The sequence below is a fragment of the Triticum dicoccoides genome, chromosome 4A (assembly GCF_002162155.2).
Source record: "Triticum dicoccoides isolate Atlit2015 ecotype Zavitan chromosome 4A, WEW_v2.0, whole genome shotgun sequence".
Taxonomy (NCBI): Eukaryota; Viridiplantae; Streptophyta; class Magnoliopsida; order Poales; family Poaceae; genus Triticum; species Triticum dicoccoides.
In genome coordinates this window covers 419,473,446-419,481,980 of record NC_041386.1, presented here as the reverse complement: position 1 = coordinate 419,481,980, position 8,535 = coordinate 419,473,446, and positions in this window count along the sequence as shown.

Sequence of the window (8,535 nt, the reverse complement as noted above, 5' to 3'; positions counted from 1 at the left end):
GTGAGTCACTGCCATGAACTTGGCTAGGGCTGGGTACCCGAGGATGGTGTTGTATGGCAGGCGAATGCGGGCGACGTCAAAGTCGATGAGCTCGGTGCGGTAGTTGTTGTGCTGCCCGAAGGTGACTAGCAGGCGAACTTGCCCTATCGGAACAGTGGAACCATCAGTGACTCCTGAGAAAGGCTTGGTCGGCTGGAGCTGATCATACGGCACTTGGAGATTGTCGAACGTCTCGACGGACAGGATGTTGAGTCCTGCTCCGCATCAACAAGGGTCCTGGTGACCTGCACATTGCTGATGACTGGGGAGCAAAGCATAGGGAGGACTCCGGCCGTCGCCACGCACTTGAGCTGATCCGCTGAGCTGAACGTGGTGGCGCACGCAGACCACCTAAGAGGGCGCGTGGCCTCAAGCTTGGGGAGGACTGCATTCACCTCGCGAGCAAACTGCTTGAAGATGCGCTGTGATGCTAGGGCCTGGGCGCCACCCAAGATGCAAGCGATTGCGCGCGGCTCCTGGAAGCCCCCAGCCCCCTCGTCTTGATGTTGGTCTTCGTTCCTTCTTGGTGGTGGCGGTAGAGGAGGGAGGCCTGCGTTGCCATGCGGGCGATCCTCACGAGGCTGATCCCTCCAACCTCCCTCGCGAGGCAGGTCCTGCCAGCGATCCTCGCGAGGTCGGTCACACCACCCTTGGCGAGGGCCACGGTCTTCCCATCATCCTCCACCTCTTCCTCCTCCTCGGCCATAGCCCCTGTCGTTGCGCTCGGGGCGTCGGTCGATATGCCCATCTCGCACGGCCCTGAGCTCTTGGCATTCGTTGGTGTTGCGGGTGTGGAGGTCGTGGTACACGCAGTATCGGCTGCCCTTGGATGACTCAGGCTGATCCCTACCTCGCTTGGTGTCTGGTTCCGTTGCGAGCACGGCAGCTCCCTTACGCTTCGTGTCCTTGGCCTTGGGCTTTTTCTCTTCTGGGTCGGCAGCCGGGAGCTCGAGGAGGGAGACGCGTCCTTCCTCAGCCCTGGCGCACTTGGTCGCCAAGTTGAATAGCTCCAGGGATGTGCACAGGTCTTCATGGATTGCCAGCTCCTCCTTCATCTTGATGTCACGCACGCCATCGAGAAGGCTGAGATAATGGCTTCCTCAGTCACCCTGGGGATCCTGAGGCCAGCATTGTTGAAGTGCTGGATGTATTGCTGCAGGGTTTCCCCTGGCTGTTGCTTGATGTGGCGCAGGTCACTTATGGCCGGGGGCCGGTCGCGAGTGCCCTGGAAGTTGGCGATGAAGCGAGTGCGCATCTCGTCCTAGGAGGAGATCATGCTAGGAGCCAGGTACAGGAGCCAGGTGCGGGCGCCGTCCTTGAGCGCCATGGGAAACCAGTTCAACATGACCTTTTCATCTCCGTTGGCGGCTTCGATGCCCAGCTCGTAGAGCTATAGGAATTCCGCGGGGTCCACCGTGCCATCATAGCGAGGGGGCAGATCAGGCTTGAAGTTGCCTGGCCATGTGACGCCGCATAGCTCGGGGGTGAAGGCACGACAGCCTGCTGTGGCCACCGGCGCCCTTTGCTGGTACTGGGCCTACGCCTGGTGATTACCACGCGCCGCCGCTTGGAGCAGCGCGGGGTCCCGGCGTGGAGGCGCAGGGACGCGATCTTGGCGCGCCGGTGCTGGGAGCGCGCGAGCCCCTTCTTGGGGACGAGGGATGTAACGCCCCGAGACCGATGTGCCAGGTGTCCTCCAGTTATTCGCTGTTGTTGCCTTGTCATTTGCTTGCGTGTTGCATCTTATCATGTCATCATGTGCATTGCATTATCATGTTTTCAAAACTTGCATCCGTCCCGGTCTCCCCATTCCCTTCCGTTGTCCGTCCTGAGCCCAGACACACTTGCACGCGCCCGCGGCATGTCCGAAATAGTATTTTATAAGTGGCCGGAAAATGTTTTCGGAATGGGTTGAAAGTTGGCGTGCGGTCTTATTATAGTGTAGGTAGACCGCCTGTCAATTTTCGTCGCATTCGGAGTTCGTTTGATAGCCTAACCGTTAAACTATAGCGGCATTATAGCCGGTCTAACCTCGGACGTTTTCGGTCTCCGGAAACAGTCGCCGGGCCTCCCTCTCTTCTCTTATCTCAGCTCAAGACCATCTACACAACTCACTACCATTCACCGCCAGGTCTTGCCTAACCTCTCTCGTCAGCCCGTGGCCCCCCTGCTTGCCTCCTCTGCTTTCGGCCATGTCCAGCACCGCGTCGACTCCGGCATCGCCTTGCTGTCGCGTCGTTAGCCGCCGCTGCCGTGGTCTTCCCCTTCGCCAAGTCCCAGCACCCGCGGCCCTCCGCCTCTCGCCTTCTTGGATCTGCTGCGCCGCCGCGTTCCCCGTCTCCGTCGACCTCCATGCCCCGCCACCGGCCTTTGCGTTTTCTGCATCAAGCAGGAGCTCGAACCGCTGCCCTGTTCGTCTTGATTCAACGAGACCGGGCCGGCCTCCTCGTGACCGCGTGGGTCGTTTCCTGCAGCGAGGCCCAGCGCGCCCTTCTCCTCGCCGTTGTGGGCTGAAGCCCATGGGTGAGGCCACACCCTAGCATTTCCCTTTTGTTTTTTTACCTGTTGGGCCGGCCTGCCAGTTTTGGCCCGCGTGTGTTTTCTTTCAGCGTCTGCGAATTTGTTCTTTTATCCAGTTAAACAGAATAGCAGAAAAGTCCCTCTGGATCCTGCATATAATAACTCATAAACCGTGCATCGGATTAAAATGATTTATATATGTAACTTGCTTAGAATTTTGTCTAGTTTAATAATTTCCAACTTTCATCCATGTTTAAAATGTTTAAAATGTTGTTTGCATATATTTGCCCCTATGCCATGTAAAATGATTTAATTCATAACTAAATAACCGTAACTCGGATTTTAATAATCTTTATATGTAAATGGGGTAGAAAAATGCCTAATTTAACATGGTGGCTTTACTTTGCATGTTTAATAACTCTAAAATTGTGTTTAGGGCAGAACAGTACCACACCTAATATATGCATATGGGGACTTACCGGAATTGTTGTTCGTTGCTTCCGGCCTCATTTAAACTTGACTAGATAGGTAGTTTTATTTTGCTTCACCCTCTTGCCATGTTTAACAACATTTAATATTGTTGGGTACATAAACAAGATCGAACTAAATAAGTCACGTGGTGTTTCGTCAATATGCAACGGAGTTGCATATTGTGCTCCACTTAATTTGTAGGGTTGCTTGTGCACTTTGCCATGCCATGCTTCATTAAACCGGACATGCATCATAATTGTTTGTGCATCATGCCATGCTTAGGTGTGGCTTCTTCGGGTTGGTTCCGATAACGTCGCGTTTGTGAGGAACCGTTTGACTACGTCAGTTTGTCTTCTTCATGGACTCGTTCTTCTTCCTTGCGGGATCTCGGGCGAGATGACCATACCCTCAAAATCACTGCTATCTTTGCTTGCTAGATTCTCGCTCTTTTGCTATGCCTATGCCGCGATACCTACCACTTGCTTATCATGCCTCCTATATTGTTGAACCAAGCCTCTAACCCACCTTGTCCTAGCAAACCGTTGTTTGGCTATGTTACCGCTTTGCTCAGCCCCTCTTATAGCGTTGTTAGTTGCAGGTGAAGATTGAAGTTTGTTCCTTGTTGGAACATGGAGATGTTGTTCCTTGTTGGAACATGTTTACTTGTTGGTATATCACAATATATCTTATTTAATTAATGCATCTATATACTTGGTGAAGGGTGGAAGGCTCGGCCTTATGCCTGGTGTTTTGTTCCACTCTTGCCGCCCTAGTTTTCGTCATATCGGTGTTATGTTCCCAGATTTTGCGTTCCTTACGCGGTTGGGTAATAATGGGAACCCCTTGACAGTTCGCCTTGAATAAAACTCCTCCAGCAATGCCCAACCTTGGTTTTACCATTTGCACTAACAACCTACCACCTTCCCTTGGGTTCTGCAGACTCAAGGGTCATCTTTATTCTAACCCCCTCGGGCCAGTGCTCCTCTGAGTGTTGGTCCGAACTGAGCTGCCTGCGGGGCCACCTCGGGGAAACTTGAGGGTTGATTTTACTCGTAGCTAGTCTCATCTGAGTGTGCCCTGAGAAAGAGATATGTGCAGCTCATATCGGGATTTGTCGGCACATTCGGGAGGTGTTGCTGGATTTGTTTTAACTTGTCGAAGTGTCTTGTAGAACCGGGATACCGAGTCTGATCGGAACGTCTCGGGAGGAGGTCTATTCCTTCGTTGACCGTGAGAGCTTGTCATGGGCTAAGTTGGGACTCCCCTGCAGGGATTTGAACTTTTGAAAGCCATGCCCGTGGTTATGGGCAGATGGGAATTTGTTAATGTCCGGTTGTAGAAACCTGAAGTTGACCTTAATTAAAATACATCAACTGCGTGTGTAACCGTGATGGTCTCTTTCCGGCGGAGTCCGGGAAGTGAACACGGTGTTGGAGTTATGCTTGACGTAGGTTGTTCTAGGATCACTTCTTGATATAGTTGTTCGACCGTGCTTTTGCCTTCTCTTATCGCTCTCATTTGCGTATGTTAGCCACCATATATGCTAGTCGCTTGCTGCAGCTCCACCTCATACCTTTTACCCTACCTATAAGCTTAAATAGTCTTGATCGCGAGGGTGCGAGATTGCTGAGTCCCCGTGACTCACAGATATTTCCAAAACCAGTTTGCAGGTGCCGATGTTACCGAGCAGGTGACGCAACCAAGATCAAGGAGGAGCTCGATGAAGATCTTGTCCTTTGTGTTGTTTCGTTCTAGTTGATCAGTAGTGGAGCCCAGTTGGGGTCGATCGGGGACCTTGTCGCATTTGGGGTTCTTCTTTTATTTTGGTTCCGTAGTCGGACCTTGATTGTATTTGGATGTTGTAATGCTTTATTCATGTATTTGTGTGAAGTGGCGATTGTAAGCCAACTATGTATCTCTTTCCCTTATGTATTACATGGGTTGTGTGAAGATTACCTCACTTGCGACATTGCTTTCAATGCAGTTATGCCTCTAAGTCGTGCTTCGACATGTGGGAGATATAGCCGCATCGAGGGCATTACAAGTTGGTAATCAGAGCCTTCCCCGACCTTAGGAGCCCCCTGCTTGATCGTTTTTATCAGTCGTTGTTGAGTCTAGAAAAAATGTTTTGAGTCATTTAGGAATTATATATCGGAGAGTTTAGGAATTCTTTTACTCCCCAGTCCCTTCATCGCTCTGGTAAGGCATCCTGACGTAGAGTTTTGACTCTTCTCTTCTCAAATTTCACTAAAAAAAATTTAGGATCACGCGGGTATCTTGGAATTGTTCCGATGGTTTTGTGACGAGAACATTGTTCTTGGTGCCTCCTGACATTTAGGGGTTGTGGCAGTGTCCCGGGGAGTTGAGCTCCGAGGTGTTGTCGTCACAATTTTATCGTTGCAGTTCTGGAATGCCTGAGTTTAGTTTCGCCGACATCGAAAATCTCTTTTGTGCAGTTGTTGGTGAGATAACCTCGATGCCACCCAGTACTTGGGCGGGAGTTCGGGAGTATCGCCATAACTTGTATAACAGATGCTTTTTGAAGGTTGAGGTAGACGATTTCCGAAGGTTTCTTGGTTATGTGTTGAAGGATGGATACAGCTGGATGTAGGATTTGCTAGTTTTGGGTGAGATATTATGCTTCCCCTGTATCCCCAACACCTGATTGCATAACCGGAAAGGTTTGGGAGTTTCATAGGTGGGAATTCAAGTAGCTCTTAGGATATCTTTCCGACAGATGTGTGATATGAAATTGGGGTTCGACGTCTAGTGGTCCGCCTATTCACGGTTGGTTTTACAGTGGTCTCGTTGTGTCTTAAAGAGTCCTTGGCTATGCCGACTCGGGGACGCTCCGTATGTCATGTGCACTGCCTTGTACATGATGGTGTTGTACGATCGAGACTGTGTAGGCCCCACCACGAAAACTTCGGACGAAATCTCTATCATATGTTTGTTCCGGCTTATTCTGCAAGCCAATCCTTTGTTTTGTTTTGAGTTGTGGTATTCGAGTTGCTTCGAAGTCAAATGTTGATTCCATACCTTTTCCTAAGCGGTGTTCTCATACCTCGATGTGAACACTAATCCTTCTTGATCATCGAGTCTGTCTTGTCAATCCTTTTCAACCGACGTGTTTTCTCTTCAAGTGGATCCGATCATTTCAACATCCACAGGATCAATTCTAAGTTTCTCAATGGTGTTCATTTCATCCATTCCAAATTGTCTTTGTTTTCCCGCCCTCCCTCCCTTTGTTTTCTTCAAGGACTCAAATTTCTTATCGAAATATCCTTTTAGTGATGGCAAGCCTCTCCATTCGTTTCCGTCAATGTTCTTATGCGGTGATTTTCATCAAGATTCTAAGGGAGCTTCAAGCTCATCATTCTTCGTTCTTTTCCTTCTACGGTGGATTCAATTCAAGCTTTTGCTGTTGATCATATCCTTTCCTCGTTTCAAATACCCTCTCATGCCGGTGCACCTCATTATCATTCCACTTCTCGCTATTTATTATTTCGGAGTGCTGAAGATATATTGAAGATTCGCGTTTTCCACTCTTAATCCGTTCAAGCTATTTTGAGGATTGTTATCTCATTCTAGCCATTTAATTCAATCGGTGCAATCTCTCTTTTAAATCTTTTCAACGGTGTTCTTTTGAGTGGGCCCTAACCCACAGGTCTTTTCCCAGGATCTTACCTGACTCTTCTTATTTTTTCGGAGCTTCTCAAATTCATTTCAAAGTTTGATGTAAGAATGAGTTATCATCAGTCAAATGTCTTCTCCAAAATCTGTCAAAATATTTTCATCGTTGGCTCAACCTCTTCATTTTGATTCTTTCGGAGTGTCTAAATAAGTCATGATGGCATTTCTCGTCATCATTCTCAGTTCAGAAGACTAAAGAAGATTCTTCTTTCAACCTTGCTCCATTCTCTTCAAGATTCGTCATTGGAGATTGTTGCCATCCTCTCATAATTGTTTTCGATTATTAGAATTCTTTTTCACCCATCCAGAGTAATTCAGGAGTCTTTTCAGTTTGATTCTCCGAAGGCCATCATTTCGGGATTATTCATTCTCAGCTTTAAGCTATCATTCTCCAATTTTATCGGTGCTTCGTTCAAGTGATCTTTAATCGGCTCGTGATCTCTTCGTTCTCATGTATCTAAATCCTCTCAAGCATCTTCGTGTATTTGCTAATTCTTCCCGGTGTTTCTTTATCTTTACTTCGTTCGTTTTCAATTCTTACGATGGTTTGCTCAAGATTCTCTTCCATGGTTATCATATTAATTCTTTCGTTCATTCAAATCCTACCGGTGGATCATCGAAGACCTCTTCAAGTTGGCGCGATATCTATCTTAATCCTTTCTACGAGAATAAGTAGTATGCCAAATCCGTTGTTTGTCATCAATTTAATTGGTGAAGGATACGCATAACGTAATTCTTGTTCTTCTTCATCCAAGTGATTAATTCCTTATTCTGAAGGTTCATCAAATTCCTGATTTCAATTGTGTCATCTTCTCTTTTTCCCGGAGTTCCAAGCTCTCGCAATTACATCACCATGGAGATTCATTTAAATCATTGCAAGGCTTCAATCTTATTCTTTTCATCCTCCATTTTGATTGATCATTTCTTTTATTACTGGAGTTCTCATGAAGGCTCTACAAGATGGTTCATCAAGGATTTAATTCTTTCTCGAAGTGTTCATCGAGATTCTTTTCAGAGGAGCTCAAGTATTCTTTATCTTGCATTGTAAAGTGCAATTCTTTCAACCATATCATTTCAAGTGGTATTATGTCATTCTTGATAATTTGAGTTCACGTTTCAGGATTCACATGTTGTTAAGATTGAGGTATTTTAAATCCATCAATCTCGTCATTGGAGTTATCTTGTGTCATGTTTCACCTAAAACCTTCCCTAAGGATTGTTGCTATTTATGGTGCTTTTAAATGACCCAAGTTCTTCTTTTATCCTTCTGGTGAACAAGTTTCTCGTCTTCTTGTTCATATCAATCCAATTCTTTTTCCATGAGTGGCAGAATTTCACCTCATAGTTTTGAGTTGTTCTCCATAAGCCCACTACAAGCTTACTCTTTTCGTTGTTGGTTTTTTCCAACAACTCCGTTCGACCCTTCTCCTAAGGATGCATTTTCAATCTCTTTTGTGGCAGAAGCTGGCATTTTCTTCTCCATTCCTTTCTTTCAATTATCTATCTTCTATTATTTTGTTCCGGAGGCATTGTGTTGTTACCCTTTTCAGTCATCATCTCGAGTTGTGAAGATCATGATCTTTTCATGCTTATCCTTGTAACCGGAGTGTTGTGCCCTCTGCTCAAGTCCTTTTCATCCTATCAAGTTTTTGCCTCCCTTCTCAACCGGTGTGCTACCCGACGCGGTTCTTTCTTATTCCTCTTTCTTAATGGAGTGCTTTCAACTTTGTTCATCTCCATTGCTTTCTTTCTTTCAATTTGCTCAACCTCGCAAGGTTCCTTGGTTTCACTCATTGGTCAAAGAAGCAACTT